Raw genomic sequence first — 24889 nt, 5'->3', positions numbered from 1 at the left:
AGTGGCCACCACTAGGTAAGAACATTAGGGAACCAGATGGGTTTTTACAACAATCAATGATAGCCTTATAGTCACCATTACTAAGACTAGCTTTATATTCCAGATTAAATTCCACCAGCTGCCGTAGTGGGATTTGAACCCTTGCTCCCAGGGCATTAGCCTGAGCCGCTGGATTACTAGTTCAGTGACATTACCACTACGCCACCATTCAGTGACATTACCACTACGCCACCATTCAGTGACATTACCACTACGCCACCATTCAGTGACATTACCACTACGCCACCATTCAGTGACATTACCACTACGCCACCATTCAGTGACATTACCACTACGCCACCATTCAGTGACATTACCACTACGCCACCATTCAGTGACATTACCACTACACCACCATTCAGTGACATTACCACTACACCACCATTCAGTGACATTACCACTATGCCACCATCTCCCCAAGGGCTACATGACAATCAATTCAGATGGAGAGTGAGAAAAGACCAGGTGAACTATGGAGGATTATTGACCCAGGTCTTCCAGTCAGCAGCAATGCTGAGGATATGATCACTGGCTGTGAAGAAAATCATGGCTCTACCTTTCTGCATCCTTGCAGTCAGCAATGCTTCAGTGCAGCCATCCACAGAGAGCACAATGAAAAGGAGCAGCAGAGAGGACTCTTTAGGGCATCAACTGGCAAATTCAGGTAGGTGTTTAAAGGTCTTAAAGGGTTTCAGCGGAGTTAGTGAGTAAGTGGGTTAGTGAGTGACTTTGTACGGGGACAGTGGGCAGTTTGGTCAGGTGGGTGGGCAGTGGGTCGGGGGAGTGCAATTGGGGGTTGGTTGGGGTGGTAGATCGAGTTCCACTGTTAATCATTGAGTTATACCAGAGATTAAGCAGAGTAACAATTCTAGGGTAAGCATCTGGGTAAGTCACGCATATCTAGCCCGAGTCTCCGACACTGATGTGATTGTAAGAGGCATTCTCATAGTGTCCTGGGAAGAGTCGATCTGCCCATCAAAAGTTTAAACTTCCCAGGCAATTACCACGCACGTGCCTGGGTCAGCTCCCTGATAGGCCCTACAGTGCATCAGGAGCAGACATTTCAGCATTGGTCTTTCTTTTCATCAGACGATGTGGCCATTATTTTTTATCAGGACAATTTCATTTTTTACACATCACTTTTTATATTATTGAGGGGAGAAAAGGAGGGAAAGTGGAAGGAAATGGAATATTTTCCACTCTAACACTAAGTATAACATGAAATAGTCGCAGTATCATTTACACTTCAAAAAGCTTCTACACTTCTCCAATAACCTGATGTTCAGATCCAATGACCTGAACATCAAAGGAACACTCATAACTTTCAAATTCTGAAGTCAGTAACCATTATCTTCAAATTATTTGTGTGGCGGAGCGGTAAGCATTGGAGTATTGACATGCGTCCAGGGCCCCCACCTCATCCTAACCTCTGAGAAAGATGGTCAGCTACTGAAAGATGGTACTGTCATTTCAGAAAATGTTCACTCGGTAGTACAGAATTTGAATATTGCTGAAAAAAAGAGACATGCTGTCTCGCACTCATCAGGACAAATGCAAGAATATCAAATTTCAAAGTGAAAAACATTTATACAGCATGAGAAAAGGGTGCTGATTGGTTGGCAAGTGGACTCTGATTGGTTGAGGCATTGCCATGGAGAATGCGCCAGGAAACAGTTGTTCCCCCATGCTTTTGTTTGATTGAAAAAGGCACAATGCCTGGACATGTTTTTTCAGTTTGCAAAGGGCAGGGCCCTGCCTGTGAATAAATGTAGCTTCTAGCAAGCATAAGTGAGAGACCTTGTGAGACTGATTGATAGTGTAATTTAACCAATTTAAGATTAACAACTAAATTTACAGGAGGGAGGAGGTTGGGAGGGCACAGTAGTCACAGTGGGTGGGCAATAGGGTGAGGTTAGGAAAAGGGGCAAATTCCAGGCAGCTGAGACCCAAGGTTCCCTGATGGGGTTTGGAGGATCTCCTCTTAACCCACAAGAACACTGAAAAGAAATGATCTGGCCCGGGATCTGCATGGCACCAAACTAGCAATGACGGCTTCTCTACTCAGTCCTCAACTAAAAATTGCAGTCGGACGATAATGATGTCACTGGAGCCCAATTTGCATATTTCAAGGAGGATAATGGTGACTACTGGCAAGTGATCCATGCACCTGCAGGAATTAACAGCTGAATAGTTAAATCCAGCAGGAAGACAGCGGGATTGGAGAAGGAAGTCGCTGTCTGTGATTTTAACCGCCTGTCAGATTTCTGCTCAAGTGGACAGGGTTAAAATCAGGCTTGAAGAATTGCACCAAGATTGTCCAATCGGCAATATTTTGCAAAACATAAAAGTGGTGTGGAGTGGTGGGCTAGGTGGGGGGTGGGGGTTGGAAGGGTGGCAGTTTGCAGTTAGCTCAGTTGGCTAGATGGCGAGCATGTGGATCAGATGCGTGCCAACAACACGGGGTTTGATCTCCGTTCGGACTGAGGTAGACTCAGGGCCCATCCCATCACCCTACGTGGTAAAAATTATGGCACTTTCGGTGAATATTCGCCTTCAGACAGAGCACTTAAGGAGAAGATAAAAAGAAAGCCATTTGGGCTGGACACAGACCAAAATTCGAAATTTGAAAGGATAGTGTGCAAATTGACTGCACTGATCTGGCCTTAAATGTTACGCAAAACAACATTTTGTATGCTGTTGCTGCTCTCTATTCCTGCAGATGACAGCTTCATCCAAGAGAAGCTGGGAGCAGCAGTATTCCTTAGCTTAAGTCCAGGTCTGCTAATATAAAATCTATTTTTAGAACTAAAGAGACATTTATACCTATAAAATCCCTTTGTTTCTTTGTTAGAGAAACCAAAGTACACTTGGCCACATCCGTCTCTCTAATTAACTGCGTTATTAGCTCCAAATTCAATTGAAACAGACCATTTGAAATTATCCAGCATATGTTCAAGGCACACTGGGATTTTGACAAAGCCCGAAATATCAAATACACATTCAATCTGGTAAACGTCTGTTATTTTATTACCTTGTGACAAAGGGATTATTCATTTTGTAAAACTGACTTCCAGAACTGGCCAGGGTCACTTTGGTCCTAATGTCAAAACTTTGTAATAATCAAGAATTTGTTAGTTTAAAATTCAGCAATTTGCAATTTACAACAGTTTAAGAGATCACAGAATCGTTACAGCACAGAAGGAGGCTATTGGGCCCATCGTGTCTGCAACAGCTCAATGAATGAACAATTCACCGAGTACCATTCCGTCGCCTTCTCCCCGTAACCCTGCACGTTCTTCCTTTTCAGATAAGGATCTAATTCCCTTTTGAATGCCTTGATTGAAAACTGCCTTCACCACACCATCAGGCAGTGCGTTCCAGACCCTAACCACTCGCTGAGTGAAAAAGTTTTTCCTCACGCCACTTTTGCTTCTTTTGCCAGTCACTTTAAATCTTTGCCCCCACATTCTCGATCCTTTCATGAGTGGGAAAAATTTCTCTCTATCTGCTCTGTCCAGGCCCCTCATGACTTTGAACATCTCTATCAAATCTCCTCGCAACCTTCTTTTCTCCAAGGAAAACAGTCCTAATTTCTCCAATTTAGCTCATAACTGAAGTTCCTCATTGCTGGAACCATTCTCCTGAATCTTCTCTGCAGAATCCCTTCCCATCTTGTTTCATGGGATTTCCAGAACCGGGAGTCAAGGTTTGTATGGATTGTTGTGCTGTTAGGGTCATGATAGGGTCAAACTCTGCTATTATAAATTGCTGTGGCATATTTTTGAGCTGTGGTGGTAGCTTACTCACCACTGAGATGTTGTGAGTTCTTGTCCCGCTCCAGAAACCTGAGCGCATATCTAGGCTGACCCGAGCAGTACTGAGGGAGTGCTCACTTTCAGAGATGCTGTCTTTCAGATGGGACAGGGCCTCAGTTTAATGTCATCTGTCTTAGGTGGCTACAAAAGATAAATTGAAAACATCCACTTTATTTTCTCTACTGCCAGAGCTGTTGGCAGGGGCCCAGGAGATAAGTAGCTCAGCATAACGCCTCCATGATGAGATGTTTAAGTGGTTGAGGAGAGGCAAAACTGAAGACACAAACATAAAATTGAAGGCTGTAGTATCCAAGGCTACCCTCACTCAGCGCGCAGGGGATGACTGAACACCAACAGAAACAAAAGCCCAGAAGTAAGCTGTCTCATTCCAAACAGTGGTGTGCGGTACATTGAAGGGAAACTAGTCACAATAGCAGGGTAGTTTCTCTCTGTTCTGTCAGTCAGGTCTAGAATTATGAAGCCCAATGCCACTGGACTGCTCTCTGCTTAGCCAGCATTTCTTGTCGCATAAAACTCTGGCACCATGAGCATGACTTTATCAGGTCATGTTGAAATTCCATTGGTGGCAAAAATAATGTGCTGAACAATTTCAATATGTCCTTTCAAATTGGGTTTTGAGTTAAAGCTAGGGTTATGTGTCAGGGTGTGGAAATATTCCCATTATTCTGCTTCTCTGACCTGAGGTGGTCTTTGTTCCTTGGCATCTGTGATGGCAAATGGAATGTTGGCCGCCTTTTATGTTTTGTTTATCAGGTTCACTTTGTTCGGCGAATGTTCGCTGCCCCCTTGATATTAACACATTAGTTGGTGCTTGAAACAGTATAGACAGAAAGAGACCGATTAACTGAACAAATACTGGTGGTTTTTTGGAACTAAGAACAGAGCACTAATCCCATGTGTGCTTCTTCAATCACCTCCAGCTCTAGACTTAGTTACCCAAGATGCCCATGCTGTGTAGCAATTGGTCAATACAGTCACATGGTCAACTAAGTATATTCTCTTAAAGGTACATAGCACCTCACTTTACCACATCCCTCCCCCTTTACTTGAAAGTGCAATTGACAAGCATCACAACATCCCAATTATTTGCATGAATAACTATTTACAAGGCTTCCTCGGATGTGTCAAGCATCATGGTTCAATGGCCTCGGTTGGTTTTTCCGAGACCCCCTTCTCCGGGGTCAACTGTCCACCAGGCTCTTCGGTGGAAGTGGGCAAGTTTGTGTCTTTGACCCTCTCGGGTCCAACAGGCCCCACCGGTACTTCCAAATCATGTGACATTTCTTTCAACGTGCGGTGCAGGCTCAAACGCAAATGATGATAGCGTTCCTTCTTGTAGGACTGTCTCTCTTCTCTGGAGATAATCCACATATTGTCTAATTATTCGACCATTTACCTACACGTTAGTTGTCCTGTCACAGCACTCACTTCGCCTAATAGCCAATTGGGCCCATCTCCAAAGTTCTTTACGAGAACTGTGTCCCTCACCGTAAAATTTCTTTCATCATTATAGCCATTATGTCCAGCCTTCTGGGCCTCTTGGCTTCTCTCCATCCTCCCCTCTAAATTTGGCCTGATAAGTGTTAGATGGGTGCGGAGATGTCTCTTCATCAGTAATTCAGCGAGGGCAATACCGGTGGTGGTGTTTGGCGTCGTCCGGTATGCGACCAGGAACCGTGACATTCTGATGCTGACCGGACTTCATAGACATCCATCCACTTGGAGTGCAAACCTATTGGTAAAAGGAACACCGTGCCCAAGAAGGACCCCACATAATCAATGTGGAGGTGCACCTATGGCCACTCCAGTCATTCCCAGGGGTACAATGGAGATGGTGGTGGGGGGGGGTAGCTCTTGTACCTGCTGGCATTGAAGATAACTTTTGACTAGGGTTTCGATGTCCGCATCCATCCCTGGCCATCAGAAGTAGCTACATGCAAGCATCTTCATCCTACTAATGCCAGGGTGAGCGCTATGTAATTCAGTCAGTAATGGCCTTCACCCTCTTGGAGGCACGATAACCCTTGCTCCCCAGAGCAATATGCCATCCTGGCAGGTGAGCTCATATCTGTGATTGAAATAGGGCTTCATGTCATCAGACTTTGGCTTGCCTGACCATCCATTCAAGACCTGCTCTCAGACGTGAGATAAAAGTGGATCTCAGCTTGTCCACTCACGGATTTGTTTGACCTCGACAGGGGAGGAATCCAAAAATTTAGTATTAAGACAAGTTCCTGGGGAATTGGAACCTTCACGTTGTTATCTGGCAGGAGGAGGTGGCTCAGTGCGTCAGTATGTGCGATCTGGCTTCCTGATCATGAACAAAAGTGTATTCGTAAGTAGCCAATATCAGTGCCTGACTCTGGATGTGAGCAGATGCGATGGGGTGTATCACCTTATCCTCCTCCAAATAATCCCAGCAGAGACTTGTAGTCGGATATAATGTGAATATGGTGACTGTGGAGGTATTGATGGAATTTCCAAACACCAAACACAACAGACAAGCTCCCCTTCTCAATTTGAGAATATTGTCACTCTGCAGCACTGAGCGTGCGAGATGTATAACCAATGGGTTGTTCAGAGCCATCCGCCATCTGATGTGAAAGTACAGCTCCTACTCCATAAGGGGATGCGTCGCAAGTTAAAATCAATTCTTTCTTTCGGTCAAAGTGGACCAGCCGGGCCGATGATCTTAACATTTTGTTTTATCTTCAGAAATGCATCCTGGTGTGGAGCTTGCCAAATCCATTTCTGGTTTTTATTAAGCAATGCGTATAACGGAGCCAATACGGTTGATAGATTTGGGGGAAATGGTCCATAGTAGTTTATCATGCCTAAGGTAGCCTTTAGTTCTGTAGTGTTTCTCAGTGCAGGTGCCTTGTGAATAGCCTTGACCTTTTCTTCCACAGGATGCAGGCCCTGAGCATCCACCTTATGGCCCAAGTAAACTACCTCTTTGGCTTGGAAAAGACATTATTCTCACTTCAAGCGCACCTCTGCTTGTGAGAAATGTTTTAGCGCCTCCTCCAAATTAGCTAAGTGTCCTTCATCAGTTTGTCCAGTGACAAAGACATCATCCAGATAAACAACAACATGGGGCAGTCCCTGAAGCAGATTTTCCATGCTACGCTGGAAAATAGCACACGCCGATGAGACCCCAAGGGGTAGTGGAGTATGTTGATACAATCCTCAATATGTACTGATGGTCACGAATTCCCTAGAACCTTCTTCCAACTCTACCTGCTGGTTGATGTGGCTCATGTCGAGTTTTGAGCATGTGATGCTCCCTGCCAATTTCGAATATAATTCCTCAATCTTCAGTATCGGGTGTCTGTCAGGTATGGCCACTCTGTTCACAATTAATTTATAGTCACCACATAAGCGAACACTTTGGTCTGGCTTCAGTACAGGTTCTATGGGTGCCGCCCACTCAGAAAATTGCACCAGCCATAAGATACCCAACTTTTGCAGCCTGTTTAGCTCGGTCTCAACCTTGTCCCATGGAGCATAAGGGACTGGTCTGGCTCTGATAAACCTGGGGGTTGTGTTAGGGTCTACGTGGATTTTGGCTTGTAGCCCACAAATCCTTCCAAACTTGTCAGTGAAAATGGAAGCCTACTTTTGTAACATTTCCTATAAGTTTGTTGTTCTGATTTGAAAAATCTCAGCCCACTGCAATTTAATCTTTCTGAGCCAGTCATGAACAATTAAACTTGGGCCCACCCAAGCTACTACTATAAGGGGTAAATTTCCAGACTGATCCCCATACTGCACCAGGAATCAAAATATCCCTTTCACTCTTATTTCTTCGCCCGTATATGTTTTTAATTTAGTGTTCAATTCTTCCAAACTTAAAGGATGGACTCCTTTATTCAAGTGTCTGAACATATGTTCTCCTATGACAGAATTGAAGCCTCAGTATCGACTTCCATCTTGATGGGTTGTTCATTGACTCTACTGACTACCTGGATTGGCTCAGTTCTGCCCACTTTCAGGTTGTGTAATGAATAGATGTCAGGTTCTGCCTCCTCTGGTTCTTCAATGAGACAGATTTCTCGCTTTCCACCTTTGTCAAAATAGATTGAGACAGCATCTTAAAAAGTGTCACATTATGTGACCATTGCAGTGGCAGCAAAAGCATTTGATATTTCTGAACTGTCGATCGCCTGCAGGCTACCTGGATGCATTTCTCTCATTAATGTTGTGGGTTTCCACTGTAGTACTGTCATTCTCCAATGGTCTGCACATAGTGGGTGCTTCCCGCCCTTCTGCGGAGCCTGACATTTTCACGCCTTTAGTTACCGGTCCTTCCCGCCCTACAAGATGGACGGTGCCATTTTGTATATCTTTTATTGCCTCTGAGTCTCTAACAGCGCTCTCCATGGCTGTTGCCAATTCTAATGCCTTACTGAAGTCTAAATCAGTCTCAGATAGCAATCACTTTTGAATCGTATCATCCCAGATTCCTCATATCATTCAGTCTCTCAACATGTAATTAATTGAAGTTCCGAACTCACAACATTGCGTTAATCCCTTTAAAGCAGCTACATAGCCAGCGATTGTCTCTCTGGAAGCCTGTTCCTCGAATTGAATTTAAAATGCTGCGTAGTGACTGAGGGCTTTGCCTTCAGGTGGTTTTTTACAATGTTTACTAACTCGTCAAAAGTCTTCCTATTGGGGGCGTTTGGTGACATGAGGCTGTGGATCAGCCCATGCGTTTTGCTCCCACATGAGGATGAAAGAACTGCCCTCTTCTCGTCCTCCCTCATGACGTCATTAGTGGTAAAGAATAACACTAGGCATTCGACGTAATGAGACCAGGCATCGGAAACAGGGCCAAATGGTTCAAGATGCCCAAACCACAGCACACTCGATGACTAAGGAGACTGCACTTTCAAACAGCTTTCAAGGTAGTGGTGAAGTAATGAGGCTGGCTTACCACGGCTTTCTTGATTGTCATCAATTGATCTGGTTTATCCTCATCACCATTTCTATGTTTTTAGTCATCAGGTTCCCATTGTCCGGCGAACGCTAGCTGTCCCCTTGATGTTAATACATTAGTTGGTGCTTGAAACAATGCAGTCAGAGAGACCAATTATCTAAACAAACACTGGTGGTTTATTGGAACTAAGAACAGAACACTAACACCATGTGTGCTTCTTCAATCTCCTCCAGCTCTAGACTTACAGTTACCCAAGAAGCCCGCACTGTGTAATGATTGGTCAAAAAGAACATACGAGCTAGGAGCAGGACTAGGCAATTCAGTCCCTCGAGCCTGCCCCGCCATTCAATACAATCATGGATGATCTCATTTTGGCCTCAACTCCAAGTTCCCGCCCTCTCCCCACAACCTTTCAACCCATTACTAATTATCTCCTTAAATTTATTCAGCGTCCCAGCATCCACTGCACTCTGAGGAAGTGAATTCCACAGGTTCACAACTCTTTGAGAAAAGTTAATTCCTCCTCATCTTTGATTTAAATCTACCACCCTTTAGCCTAAAACTACGGCCTCTCATTCTAGAATGCCGCACAAGGAGAAACATCCACTCCATGTCTACATTGTCTATCCCCTTTAGCATCTTATATGCCTCAATTAGATCTCCTCTCATCCTTTTAAAATCTGGCGAGTATAGGCCTAAACTGCTCAATCTCTCCTCATAAGACAAGCCCCGCATCTCTGGAATCAATCTAGTGAACCTCCTCTAAACCACCGCCTTTGCAACTACATTCTTCCTCAATTAAGGGGACCAAAACTGCACAGTACTCCAGGTGCGGTCTCACCAATGCCTTGTACAATTGCAACAACATTTCCCTATTTTTATACTCTATTCCTTTAGCAATATTTAGCAAAATTTCTATGTCTCTATGTCATTCATCTATTCTTCCTCATTATGCACAATTTTTCCATGGCACAAATTGTGAACTAAACTGAAATCAAATCATATTATATATTAGGCAAAAGTACTGATATACATCATAAAGCCAGATTATTAATCATTTTTACATTTGTACCTGTGATGTGGGCAACAGCAGCAAGGCAACATTTACTGACCATCCATAGTTGGCTTTAAGTCTTAAGAATCAATCATGTAGCGTAGCATGGCTTCATTGTGACAAGTAGGCATCAAGTGGAGCGATAAGGTCCCTGTTACATTTTCATGACAAAAGACCAGTTTTGATAGTTACTTGCTCTGGTGCCAGCTCTCAAGTTATCAGGTTACTGAGCTTAATTTCCCAAATTTATCACAGAATGATTTGAAATCATATGCTCTATGTCACTAACTATGACACTACCATGCTCCAATAATGTAGGCAAAAGATTTTATCCATATTTGGCTTATAAAGGGCAAGTCGGCACTAGTCATTAACCATTAAGATGCTTTGCCTTGTTTCATTACACACAGCATCTCTTTCAAACAAGTTCTGTATATATGGTCTCCCAGCAATTTCAAAGAATGGATGTTCTGAAGCAGACAAAAACCTACAGTCAGGAAACATTCCCCAGATTAAAGACATACCATCCTATTATTAGAACATTGTTTTTTTTTCCCCTACAAATTCCTCTTTTGATTAAATTCTTCTCATTTTTAACTGTCAGCCTCAACAGGCCTGAGAGAGACTTCAAGGACAAGCAAGCGATTGTGGACAACTACAAAATAGAAGTTAAAAAGCACCAGGTCATTCGGTGCCATAGTGTTTTAATAAAACAATAATACAAGGAAGCTGTTTAGCATGTTAAAACTTTGAAGCAAAATAAAAATAATTTTTTGATTTCTATATGTGGTAAAGGCAGCCCACACAGTTCACTTGTTCCAATTTGGAATTTACTTTCATTTACTTGAAACAGCAGGTAGCATTTAAACTCTCAATTGTTTTGAGAATTTTGGTAAAGTTATACTGAATTGGTTCTATTTTAACAACAGGGAAGATTTTCTTTCTTTGGTTATCTGAACCACAATTACAAAGGGAAGTATAAAGAACAGATTTAGGAACGAGGGAATTCACTGTTCAGTTGATACAGTAAAATTATGAGAACAATTTTTACAAAAGGACCTGGATTTATTTCTTCAAATGTTTGGATAAATCATTCTGGAGGCAAAGTCTTACCTTGATAATGTGCCTCAAACAACCAGACCTGCCAATGGTTGGTTGATTACCAATTATAGTTCCTTAATTGCAGGTCATTCCCCATTACATTCAATGACTCAGCTATCATCTATATTCTGCATTCCTAGCTCTGTTCAATTACCACTGACCAATACACTCCTAATATCAGGCAACGGCAGAAATTAGTCATGAATGCCCAATGTCTTTTTGTCCCAGTATTAAGTATGATACAGTTAACACTGATAATTGAATTACATTTCCAACATGTACAAATTGTCATTCTTTCTATAGCCATTTTATCGAACTGCACTTTGAATAAATGGCGAGGCAAGATTTCCATTCCTCCTCAATGATGCTTTGTGGACTATGGCTTAATTAACAGTCCAAGTGCCCAATTACCCACCGTCACAAATAAACTGTACATTTTTCTACAAGTTTCTGCCCTCCCTGCTTTGGTTACTAAGGTTGCTTAAGCATGGGAGGCATTAAGACTAACACCAATTCTGTCCTTCTTCCAAAATCGAGCCATGTATACCTTTCCTCTACAGGTCACTGTGTAACACTCAATTGTGGAATCCTGGCTTATTTTACACCCTGGTCTGAACCCAGTTGCACAACCTCTAATTCTATGTTGATGAGACCACTTAACTCAGCTTGAAACCTGAAACCTTCTGATCTCTATTGCTCTCTCCCCCATTAAGCAGTGCATTGAACAAATCAGGCATGGAGCTGCCATATCAGCAAGAAATTAAACTCCAAAGGAGTACTTTGCAGTTCATGGTCCAGAGGATATAATTTGACATGTGAAACAATGAAGAAGAATGAACTTGCATTTCTTTAGAACCTTTCATGAGCTCGGGATGTCTTAAAGCGCTTTACAACCAATATAAAGTGCATTCACTGTTGCAATGTAGGAAATGTTACACATACTACCACTATCTGCAGACCAAGCTAGTTTCGTCATTGTGAGTTAGCAGTGACAACTTTATAGCAGCTGCCACAGATGTAAATCCTTAGTGACAAAAAAATACACGCAAGAAAACACACATGTCCCTAAATTAACAGGCGATATAACTGGAAGTTTCGTCACAATACAGGATTTTCTGATAGTTTTCTCCTTTCTCTCCAAAACATCTCATTTAAATTAGAGAAAAATCTATATAGTTTAAACTCTCTGCATTAATCACAAAAATAGCACAATTCCCAGATATTGTCACGTGATTCTGGAATGCAGAGTTACTGCTAGAACTGTGTAAGTTAAAGAAACAATTACATCACCAAAGACTGATAACTGAAGCTTAGACATACTTGCATTGATAACAACGATTTGTTTAACACACAGACAGACACGCCACACACAGTGTTGGCAATTTATTCATTTTTCTTACTGCTAGAATCCCATTTCTGCAATCTACGAAGATCATGTAAATGCTTTGGTTCTTTGAAGACACTAATATTTCGCAAACAATTTGTGACATTTGGAAGCCCTTATGTCTTTATATAAATATATATTGTATAAGCCTGCTTCCAGCATCATCTCATCTCAACCCGAAGGAATAGGCTTATTACCTGTCCCAATGTCATCAGTTTTCATTTGAATTCATTTGTGGGACGTGGACATTGCTGGAAAGGCCAGTATTTGTTGCCCAACCCCAAGTACCCTTGAGAGCAGTTAAGAGTCAATCATATTGCTGTGGGTCTGGAGTCACAGACCAGATAAGGATGGCAGATTTCTTTCCCTAAAACTCATTAATGAACCAATAGGTTTTTATGACAATCAGCGATAATCTCATGGGACAGAATTTCGCCCTTGGTGTGTGGGCTTGGCGGGGGTGGGCAGGAAGCCGACCGCCACCTGCGATCGGGCTCAGGAGGCAATTTCATGCTGGGCGGGCCAAATAGGATCCACCCAGCGTGAAATGCAAGTGGCAGCGCTGTGCAGGCAGGGGAGGAGTGCGAGCTGGGCACGTGCGACCTACATGTGCGCGCAACATAATCTCCCTGAGGCAGCTGAAGATATATGAAATTTTTTTTTTAAAGAATGTAATGAACCATGTCCCCAAGTCACATGAGCAGGGACATATTATTAATGAAAAATGAAAGTTTTTATTTTACTTTTATTCGTCTTTGGGTGAGGTACCCAAAAGAGCGCAAAGGCCGCTTGGCATTTTCACCTGCCTACCAACCGTAAGATTGGACAAGCGGCGCAAAATTTATTTCAATGAACTTTTTAATGGCCTCAATTGCCGGAGGGCACACTCCTGACTCCCCAACCAAAGTATCGCCCAATATGGGACACTCGCCTGACATCATCGTGGGTCATTTTACGCTCGGTCAGGTCAGGTGCGCACCTGACAGCCAAGCGAAACATTTTACCCATGGTCACCATTATGGAGTTAGCTTCCAATTCCAGATTAGTTTAATTGAATTTAAATTCTATTAGCTGCCGTGGTGGGATTTGAATCCATGTCTCCAGGGCACCAGCGGGGGTCTCTAGATTAGTAGTCCAGGGACATACCACTATGCCACCAGAAGCACTGAGGGTAGCATGGGGACAGAATGTAATCTGGGTGGGGGGCTTAAATACCCATCACCAAGAGGGGCTCAGTACCTCTACTACTGATGAAGCTGGCTGGGTCCTGAAGGACATATCTGCCAGAATGCTTACCGATGTTTAGCTTGGGCTGCACCATGGCCACTTAGATCCAGATTTCATTAAAATCTTGGTCCAAACATTGCCAAAGGAGCTGAAATCAAGAGGTGAGGAGAAAGTGATGGCCTTTGACACCTAGGCAACATTTGACTCACTTTAGCTGCAAGGAATTCAGTAAAACTGAAGTCAATGGAAATCAGGGGTGAAATTCTTCACTGGTTGGAATCATACCTAGCACAAAGAAAGATAGTTGTGGTTCTTGGCTGCCAAATCATCTCAGCCCCAAGCCACAGGTAATTAAGAGTTTCTCAGAGTCGTGTCTTCGGTCCCACCATCTTCAGTTGCTTCAACAATGGTCTTCCCTCCAATATAAGGTCAGAAATGGGGGGATGTTGCCTGCTAATTGCAGTGTTCAGTCCCATTCATAATTCCTCAGATTCTGAAGCAGTTAATGTCCATATGCAGCAACAATTGGACAAGGTTCAGGTTCAGCTGATAACTGGCAAGTGACATTCAGGCCATGCAGGTACCAGGCAAAAACCATTTCCAACAAGAAAGGGTCTAACTGTCTCCTCTTAACATTCAACATCACTGCCACCACTGAAACCCCCACTATCAACATCCTGGAGTTACCATTGAACAGAAGATTAACTGAACTGGCCATGTAAATATTGTGGCTACATCGAGGTCAGAGGCTGTAAATTCTACAGTGAATAATCCACCTCCTGACTCCCCAAAGCTCTGTCCACCATCTGTACAGCACAAGTCAGGAATGTGGCAGAATATTTAACATGCTCCACACCATCCAGGACAAAGCAGCCCACTTAACTGGAACCCCATCCACCACCTTAAATATTCATCCTGTCTACTACCAGTGCACAGTGGCAGCAGTGTGTACTATCTACAAGGTGCACTGCAGAAACTCAGCAAGCCTCCCTCAACAGCACCTTTCAAATCCGAAACCTCTTAGCACCAACAGGGACAAGAGCAGCAAACGCATGGGAACACCACCACCTGCAAGCTCCCCTCTGAGCCAAATACCAACCTGACTTGCAACTATACTCTTCATTGTTGCTGGGTCAAAATCCTGGAACTCCCTCCCCAACAGCACTCTCGTTGTACCAACAGCACATGGTCTGCAGCAGCTCAAGAAGGTGGTTCACCACCACTTTCTCAAAGGCAATTAGGTACGGGCCACAAATGCTGGCCTTGCCATTGACACTCACAATCCATAAGATAGACATAGAGAAAATGCTTCTACTTGTGGGACAAGAACAAAACTAGATGCCATAATGATAAGACAGTCACCAATAAATCCAATAGGGAACTCGAGAGAATGTTTTTTTACTTAAAGGGTGATACGAATATGGAATTTGCTGCCACAAGGAATAGTTGTGGTAAATAGTTTGAACTCATTTAAGAAGAAGCTAGATAAGCACATGAGCAGAAAAAAAATTGAAGGATATGTATTGGGTTAAATGAAGTACAGTAGGAGGAGCTTCATGTGGAGAATAAACATGGCATAGACTAATGGATTGGCAAGTAGCAACCTAACATCTGTCATAGGGAAATTGCTAGAATCCATTATTCAGGAGGTTATAGCAGGAAACTTAGAAAATCACAATGGTATCAGACAGAGTCAATGTGGTTTTGTGAACAGGAACTCATGTTGAAGTAATTCTTTGGAGTTCTTTGAGGAAGTAACAAGCAAGGTGGAGAAAAAGGAACCTGTAGGTGCCATAATCCCGCTCTCTCACCCCAACCACCAACCCCCCCCCCCCACCCCCCCCCCCGCCCCCCCCCCCCCCCCCCCCCCCCCACCCCCCCATACCCCTTGAAGCCTTTAGAGTCTAGAAATCTGTCTAGTTCCTTCTTAAGTATATTCAGTGACTTGACCTCCACAGCCCTTTGTGGTAGAGAATTCCACAGGTTCACCACCCTCTGAGTGAAGAGGTTTCTCCTCATCTCAGTCCTAAATGACCTACCCCATATCCTGAGAATGTGACCCCTTGTTCTAGAACCCCCAGCCAGAGGAAACATCATCCCTACATCCAGACAGTCCAGCCCTGTCAGAATTTTATACCTTTCAATGAGATCTCCTCTCATTCTTCTAAACTCCAGTGAATACAGGCCTAGTCAGCCCAATCTCTCCTCATACGGCAATCCTGCCATCCCAGGAATCAGTCTGACGAACCTTCACTGCACTCCTCTATGGCAAGTACATCCTTTCTTAGATAAGGAGGCCAAAACTGCACACAATACTCCAGGTGTGGTCTCACCAAGGCCCTGTACAGCTGCAGTAAGAATCCTTGCTCCTGTACTCAAGTCCTCTTGCAATGAAGGCCAACATACCATTTGATATCTTAACTGCTTGCTGAACCTGCATGCTTGTTTTCTGTGATTGGTGTACAAGAACACCCAGGTCCCTTTGTACACCAACATTTCCCAATCTATCACCATTTATATAATACTCTGCCAGGAGAAAAGAAAAGCAGCATAATTGTTAAATGAAGCGAGATTGCAGAACTTGGTGGAACAGATGATTTAGGTATCCTGGTACATGAATCACAAGAAATTACTATGCAGGTACAGCAAGTGATTAGGGAAGCAATTGGGATGGTGGTGTTTATTGCATGAGGAATGGAATATAAAAGTCAGGAAGTTTTAATGCAGCTATACAGGGCATCGGTGAGACCACATCTGGAGGACTACTGCGTACAGTTTTGGTCTCCGTTTTTGATAAAGAATATAGTTATGTTAGAAACAGTTCAGAGAAGCTTCACTTGACTCATTTCTGGGATGAAGGGTTTATCTTTTGAAGAAAGGTTAAACAGGTTATGCCCATACCCAGTGGAGTTGAGAAGAATCAGAGATGATCTCATTGAAACATATAAGATCCTGAGGAGCCTTGATAGGGTGGATATCGGAAGGATCTTTCCTCTTGTAGGGAAGACTAGAACGAGGGGACACAGGTTAAGAATAAGTGGTCTCCTTTTAAACAGTGATGAGGAGAAAGTTTTTCTCTCAGAGGGTCGTTAGTCTGTGGAATTCACATCCCCAGAAAGCAGTGAAGGCTGGGTCATCAAATTTTTTCAAGGCTGAGTCAAAGGTTGGATTTTGAAAGACAAGAGAGTCAAAGGTTATCGGAGGGCAGACGGGAAAGTAGAGTTGAGTTCATAACCAGATCAGCCATGATCTTATCGATGGTGGAGCAGGTTCAAAGGGCCAAATGGCCTACTCCTGCTCCTCCTAAGCCCTATGAACCTACGTTGAACTGAATGAGTTTATGTTCTGTGCTGCTGTGTTTACGTAATGTGATAAAACTTTCTAAGTCCTATAGGATAAATTCGCTAAACTCACTCTCTCAGCAGTGTATTCAAAGCTTACACAGGTTGGGGAGTAAGCATTACAATGTTAAAGTCCTACCTCTATAACCTGTGCTCCATCGCTTTCTGGGAACATGGGACTGCCAAACTTACCATCATGCTTTAACTGACATGGGAATGCACGATATTAACTTGTATCCTTCCTTTTTACTTCTTCCAGTTTTCTTTCCTTCTCTTTTGAGCAGTGACTGACTTATATTGAGGTCCAATTCCACACAGACCCCCTATTATCAACTAACATCTGGACAGACGCGGTTTACAAGCAGGGTGTTATAACACAGCAGTTCATAAATGCTATTATTTAAAATCCCAGAAGAAAACTTTAAACAATTGTCATAATCTATATTTTCAAATGGTATGCTTTGAGTTGCAGCTCTAAATTCAGGAATAAGGTCACCAGTTCTCGAGAAGTTTTTATATCAAACTACATGAGACGTTTATTAATTTTCACAAGTTAAACATATACACACAGCTACAAATTACTACTATCATAACTTTTAACAAATTTCCAAACTAAGGCAACAACAACCCATAGGCTTTAAGCAGACACCAGGCAAAGCATTTTCACCTTAGAAATTCAAAATAAGGTTCCTTTCACTTTGGTTCCCTTGCAGACAGTTGTAGGCTTACAGCAGCTTTGATATTACATGCCTCTGACCTGCACACACAAAACTGCATTCTGTTATACCTAGCATTTCTCTTTGAATGTAAATTCTCATTGTATCATCAGGCCCTTTGAGCTCCACCTCTTCTAACAATAAAAGCCATTTCATTGTACCAATTTTATTAGTAATATAAACATATTGCTTGGTCTCTACTAGCTAGGTGCAAGATTTCACTCCCCTTCTTGAATGCTCTATTCAACAAAATGCAAATGTACCTCTACCTCTCTGTTTACACCTGAAAACTACTATACATCAAAGCACCCAGACTTGCTGGCTTTAATTCAATCAAGACACACAAAGATATACCCACAGACTAAACCTATATTTTAAAAAAAATTCCAATAACATTATATACATTAATAGCTTCATGACAGAGGGTCACAATCATGGTCAGGAATGGGATGCTGTAGCTTACTTTCCATTTCCCAGCCCCAGGGTTTGAGGGAAATTATACCAAAATCAACTAACTGAGCAGAGATCAGGTTATATTTTGGGATATTCTTGGACTGTATAGCCCTTTGGGTGGTGCATTTCTCAACTGAGCCAGGAAGGGAGTAAACAGACCAAGCAGACTGTCATATAAATTATTTCAAATCAGGGCCAAGCATCCTTTTCACTGGCAGAAATCTGCGTTCAGGCTAATATTAGACCAATGTTTTATTGCTTCTGCCATCAGCACAGTGCAATAGCTTTCACTGACTGCAATGACGGCTACTCAATGAATGCTTGGAACAACTTTGATGTACATGTGTAGTGAAATATTAAAGAGTTCAACTTGACCTCCAAGTCAACCAGCCAAAGCTCTGGTGATATATTAGCAACTTTCCAGGAACACTGCACCCCAGTGAGTTTAGACCCATCGATATTGTCACAAATCAGCATAACTGAATAAAGTTCATTTCAGAATTGAAGGGAATCAGCCTGAGCTGATTGACTACTGCTTGTTAAACATACATTTGTTTCTTCACCAAGCATAATGAGCCTCTTGTGACTTATTAACCGAAATTGGTTGGTATATATTGGGGTGGGGGGGGAGGTGATTCTGTGGACCAATGCTCCCAGCAAGTACTTCTCTGGAAATTAAGAACTGCACATCCTGTGATTTCCTGCACTGGGAGTGTCAAATCATGTAATCACACTTTATAGGTGGTCCTGAAGATTAAAAAAAAAACAAAACCTGGAAATTGTAATTAACTGGCTTAGCAGGAGAATGAAGTGACTGAGATAGTTAATTAATTATGATGCGGAAAAGCACAGAGTTAAACTAAAAACAATGGAAAATAAAGGAGAATGATTGATTTATCACTGAAGTCATGGGCTAATTCCCCATAAAATTGCACTTCCCACTTCAAACAAGGATGGAGCAAGATGAGGAAAGATCAATTTTCTGTTTAAGATTCTTACCAAAAGCATTGCAATTAAGGTGAAACTTTTAAACATTTCTGGGAGATTCAATCAATCTGTAAAATGGTGAAAACATCATAGATGGTTGGTTTGCAAAGAATTGTCAGTTGGCCTTTTTCTTTATGACAAAGTGCCATATTCCACAAAGGAGCAAGTAATTAGCCCACAGTTCCCATTGTGTGTGTGATTAATTCATTCAATTTCAGCTCACAGTCTGGAGTGCCTAAAACAATCACATTAAAATAAATATCTCCCCCTTGACTCACTGGGGACTGCTGCAATGTACTATGCTTGGCCAATTTCCAGAAATGTCTCCATGAAAACCAAAATACAAATATTACAATATGGTGGTGATGGGGGGAGGCAGAACTTATTTGTAACAAACTTGCAGACACAGCAACGCTACAGCTGAACTTATAGTGGGATTAGCAGTGGGCTAACATTGCCAACTCCTGATGCCTGTGTTTAGCATAACCAGTGGATGACTCAGCATCAACGTACTGATGACCAGGCAACTTAATTTTCTACTGAAACACTTTAATCACCTCTGATTTCTTAGCTTTGTAGGTATTACAAATAGTATAATCTGGAAGCCATGGTGAAGTTATGAGCAGTTGCAATGACAGATCGGAATGTTTTCTTCCCATTGAGAAGGCTACAGGGAACTGTGGAATGTGCTCACAGATCAACGGATGCCTCCAGTCATAAAGTGCACAACCTTTGCCCGCACACTAGCTCTCTCTCCTCATTGAAGTCATTTAAGTTCAGTGACAGGAAACTTACTCAGGCTCAGTCCTTTTTGGGAAATACTGTTAACAGTTTAAGTGCAGGCGCACAAACCATGGTGACAGACTGACTCTAGATTCACCTCTTTCGGAAGAAACGTTAAATCAAGGCCCCATCTATCTTCTCAGGTGCACATGAAAGATCCCATGGCACTATTTCAAGGAGAAGGGGAGTTAACTTCTCGTGTCCTGACCAATATTTATCCCTTAATCAGCATCACAAAACCAGATTATCAGTTCATGATCATTTTGCTGTTTGTGGGAGCTTGCTATGCGCAAACTGGCTACCGCATTTCCTACATTACAACAGTGACCACGCTTCAAAAGTACTTCATTGGCTGTAAAGCACTTTGAGATGTTCAGTGGTCACAAATGACATTGGATAAATGCAAGTCGTTCTTTCTTTCCAATCCAAACTCCAATGGACCACTAATTTCTTAAATTTGAAAAGCAAATAATTAAGTTCTGCATAGGCATATTTATCCCATTGCAAGCATGATATACTACTGGTGTCAGTTGGGAAGTTAGACAGTATAATTTCCATCACCAACGCCAAGCAGGGGAATTTCTTCGTACAGTCAAAACATCTTCTCCCTCACCCACAGGAGCCACATGTAGCATTTTCAATAGTGTGCACAAATGAGATAAATCAATGCTTCTCATTTTCTTAACACAGATTACAGAATCTTCAAACCACTATTTATCCTGAGTGCAGTAGATTGTTTGCATAGTCTGAAAGTCATTTTTGTCCCCGTATTGTTAAGTTGTTAATTTGGATGATCAGACGACCTGTTCCTGAGCCTTTGCCAATGCCATGGGTCAATTTATCTTCCCTTTGTGCAAGGAACTATTTTCCTCTGATGCTTGCCAAGAGCACATGATCTTGCAACCTCCTTTATTTTGAACACCCAGTGGTACAGTGAAAGTTGAAATATGAAGTTAGTCTTGAAACACTTGTGAAAGCATTATGCACCCTTCAATATCTACCTACATCTTTGTGATTATGGGCCTGTGTCCCAACCTAAAGTTTAACATTTCTTAGCACTATTTGGTCTGTCTTCATTAAAAATATTTCACCTCAGTGAAATGAGATCACTTTAAATGTTAGAGAAACAAAATCTAAATACGTCTGTAATAAATTGCAAAAGAACAATTTAACTCTTTGCACTGATAGTAATTTGATTACTTGGCACATCAAAAATTACAAATCAGATTATTTAAAAGGATGTGTTACAATCTCCATAGAGACCGATAGCTTTAAAAAATGAAACTGAACTCCCCCAGTTATATGACACAACAAGACTTCACATTTTAAAACTTTTACTGGGAAAAAAAACACTACTGACTAAACTCTATTTTCTTTTTGTAGGCAACTTACACTTTAAATACAGAAAGGCACGTTCCACTTTTATACTTATCACCCATCGCACTCTCCACAGTCCTTATAGAAAACAGTCCACAGTTGCTCTCAGCTTCCAATGGGTTCACCTTTCTCCACTGCGCTGAGTAATAACTTCTAATGATCTGGCACTTCTCTAAGCTATTGGGGAGTTTCCAAAATCCATTACCAGCAGTGCAGCCTGGCCAATGATTCTTCCCTTTGGCCAGGCCAGGATGAATCCCTTTAGATGGCTGCAGAATGCACCTCTTCAACTAAGGACAGTCTCCCTGATCCCATTTCTGGCTGTGGTAGTTTGCAAAGTCAAGCCACCTCTTCTCTCTGCTGACCACACAAAACTGCGAATGTGAAACACATTAGCCTTGCGTCCAGGTAGAAATGCTGATTCGCGATGCCTTACCCTAACTCTCTTTCAACTTGAAAGTAACTGGACAGTTTGCAGCACAATTGTTTACAACCTGATACTTTCAACACATTTCTGGGACTTTGGGAGACCCAGAGTCTACCCATTGTGAACTCAGAGACAGCTGCCATTGTCTCCAACTGTGAACCATTGCTGAGGCATCATCGGCCAGTTAACACAATCAACCGTGTCCGGCCCATCTCCTGCGCATCCGTCCTCACGCCTTCTCCTCCCTCCCAGAAACATGATAGGGTCCCCCTTGTCCTCATTTATCACCCCACCAGCCTCCGCATTCAAAGGATCATCCTCCGCCATTTCCGCCAACTCCAGCATGATGCCACCACCAAACACATCTTCCCTTCACCCCCCCTATCGGCATTCCGTAGGGATCGCTCCCTCCGGGACACCCTGGTCCACTCCTCCATCACCCCCTACTCCTCAACCCCCTCCTATGGCACCACCCCATGCCCACGCAAAAGATGCAACACCTGCCCCTTCACTTCCTCTCTCCTCACCGTCCAAGGACCCAAACACTCCTTTCAAGTGAAGCAGCATTTCACTTGCATTTCCCCCAACTTAGTCTACTGCATTCATTGCTCCCAATGTGGTCTCCTCTACATTGGAGAGACCAAACGTAAACTAGGTGACCGCTTTGCAGAACACCTGCGGTCTGTCCGCAAGAATGACCCAAACCTCCCTGTCGCTTGCTATTTTAACACTCCACCCTGCTCTCTTGCCCACATGTCTGTCCTTAGCTTGCTGCATTGTTCCATTGAAGCCCAACGCAAACTGGAGGAACAACACCTCATCTTCCGACTAGGCACTTTACAGCCTTCCGGACTGAATATTGAATTCACCAACTTTAGGTCGTGAGCTCCCTCCCCCATCCCCACCCCCTTTCTGTTTCCCCCTTCCTTCTTTTTCCAATAAATTATAAAGATTTTCCTTTTCCCACCTATTTCCATTAGTTAAAAAAAAAACACCCCCACTAGAGCTATACCTTGAGTGCCCTACCATCCATTCTTAATTAGCACATTCGTTTAGATAATATCACCAACTTTAACTTTAACACCTATGTGTTCTTTTGTACTATTGTTGTTGTCATCTTTTGATGATCTGCTTCTATCACTGCTTGTTTGTCCCTACAACCACACCCCCACTCCACCTCTCTCTCTCTGCCCCCCACACACACACCTTAAACCAGCTTATATTTCAACTCTTTCTTGGACTCGAACTCAAGTTCTGTCGAAGGGTCATGAGGACTCGAAACGTCAACTCTTTTCTTCTCCGCCGATGCTGCCAGACCTGCTGAGTTTTTCCAGGTAATTCTGTTTTTGTTTTTGTTTAACACAATCTGGGCCTCCCTTTAATCTTTAACTAACCCAGCCCTGTTGTCAAACAGACTTCAGAACAGGTCACTTGATCACCTCCATTTTACTTTCAATTAAAGACATAGCTCCAAATATAACAATATTAAAAACCTCACAATTGTAACAAATGTCACGTTTCATTTTTATTTTACCACGGGCAGCATTTCACAGAGGTGGTGAGGGGAGGTGGGGAGGTGGGGGGGGGCGGACAGCCGACAGATCGCCACCCTGGAAGCAAAGTCAGCCATAACACGTGGCAGGTAGGCTAAACTGGTGCAGTGTGGGACCTTTACCCCTCACTGGGGAGGAAGTCCCACCTTCGGGAGCTGCAGCAGTCCCAGCAGTGCCAAGAGTGTATTAGTGGGTGCTGCCGGGACTGCAAGCAGGACCAAGATGGCGGCTCATGGATCCCAGGGCAAGGTAAGTCTGGGGTATGGGGCAGGGAGGGTTTGGGCAGTTTAGAGAGGGGGGGGGGGGGTTTACAGAACAGCTGGGTAGGAAGAAAGAGGGGGTACTATCCTAGGGGGGGGCTTCCCCCTGATGTGCAAAGGGCACCCCCCACTGAAGATAGTACCCCCCCTTCCCCTTCCCATCCTTTTAAAAAGTATTTTAAAAAAAATACAGCCTGCCCGCTACAGCCTGACAGCTCATTATATTATGACGTGGGCAGCATATTATCAGGGTCAGCTGACTTGTTGATAAGCTCAATTGATCTTGATTATTTATTTAAGTGTGGCGGGTAGGCTGCCAATCTTGGCCCCTGCCCATCCCCCGTATTATGGGGGTGAGCTAGGAGTGGGGGGGTGGGTGGGAAGGTGGTAGGGTTGGCACCTGTCCTATTTTACGAGCCCCCCCACCCCCCCCCCCCCCCACCCACCACCCCCCCCCCCCCCCCCCCCCCCCCCCCCCCCCCCCCCCCACCCCACTGAAAACACACCCAACAGGGCACGTAAAATTCAGCCCCATAATGTAAATCGTGCTGAAATATATCTTTGCAATACTTACAGATGGTATATTGAGGTCCAAAATCAATACTCTTAAGGTCTCCAATTAGAATGGAATTTATTCAGCAGTGCTAAGCACAGCTTTTGTTTTCGACACGGTATCACCATCAGCCCTCACAGTCCAGTATCTCACTGGCTTGAAGATTAACTACTGTGGATGATCTACAGGCAATTACACAATTTAAAAATAAGCCATGGAGCAGATAATAAGATAAAGCTTAAAAGCAAAAATGAGTTATTAGAATAAGGAAAAAAAGAATTAAACAAAGTTAAAAATTAATATATATGTAAAACAAGGCCACTTGGACAAAATCCAAAATTGAAAAATAATAAAATTGGGGAAAAGGGACAACAGAGTAATTACATCAGACGTGTTTGTCGGCAAAATTGTGATTTAGGTGCACACAAGTTGGAAGTGGGGTAAAATACTCGCCACTTCCCTGGATGAGAGCAGCTGCAACAACAGTCAAGATGCCCACCACCACCTAGGAGTAAACCCGATTGTCACTCCCCACCGCCCCCATCCCCATGCAACACTCCCCAACTAATTGACATTCATTCCCTCCCTCAGTGGTGTACAGTGGTTGCAGTGTTCACCTATCTGCAAGGGCAAGGCTTCTTCAATAGAATCCACCACCCCACTCCCCAAAAACCCATGATCTCCACCACCTAGAAGGACAAGGGAAGCAGGTTTAGGGAACACCACCACATGCAAACCTCTAAGTTCCCCACCAAGTCACACAATTTCCCGACCGGAACATATAACCACCATTCCTGGCTCAAAATCCTGGAATTCCCTGCCTAATGGCATTTTGGAAGTACCATCACTACTTGGA

General features: G+C 43.2%; 1 protein-coding gene across 5 annotated transcripts in view; it reads right to left on the bottom strand.

Annotated features, from left to right (window-relative positions):
• The window catches only part of gas7b (growth arrest-specific 7b), a 425852-nt gene that overhangs the window by 264332 nt on the left and 136631 nt on the right, over positions 1 to 24889 (bottom strand). Inside the window, exon 1 of one of the 5 annotated variants that reach the window (XM_041216596.1) lies at positions 24055 to 24190. The exons of the other annotated variants lie outside the window; for them this stretch is intronic. The gene's annotated coding sequence lies outside the window, so the exon portion shown is untranslated. Of the gene's footprint in view, positions 1 to 24054; positions 24191 to 24889 lie in introns of those variants that run through there. 5 annotated transcript variants of the gene reach the window in all.

Source organism: Carcharodon carcharias, chromosome 22 (genome assembly GCF_017639515.1).
Source record: "Carcharodon carcharias isolate sCarCar2 chromosome 22, sCarCar2.pri, whole genome shotgun sequence".
NCBI lineage: Eukaryota > Metazoa > Chordata > Chondrichthyes > Lamniformes > Lamnidae > Carcharodon > Carcharodon carcharias.
The sequence above is the reverse complement of the archived record's forward strand: the minus strand, read 5'-3'. Positions and strand labels throughout refer to the sequence as shown.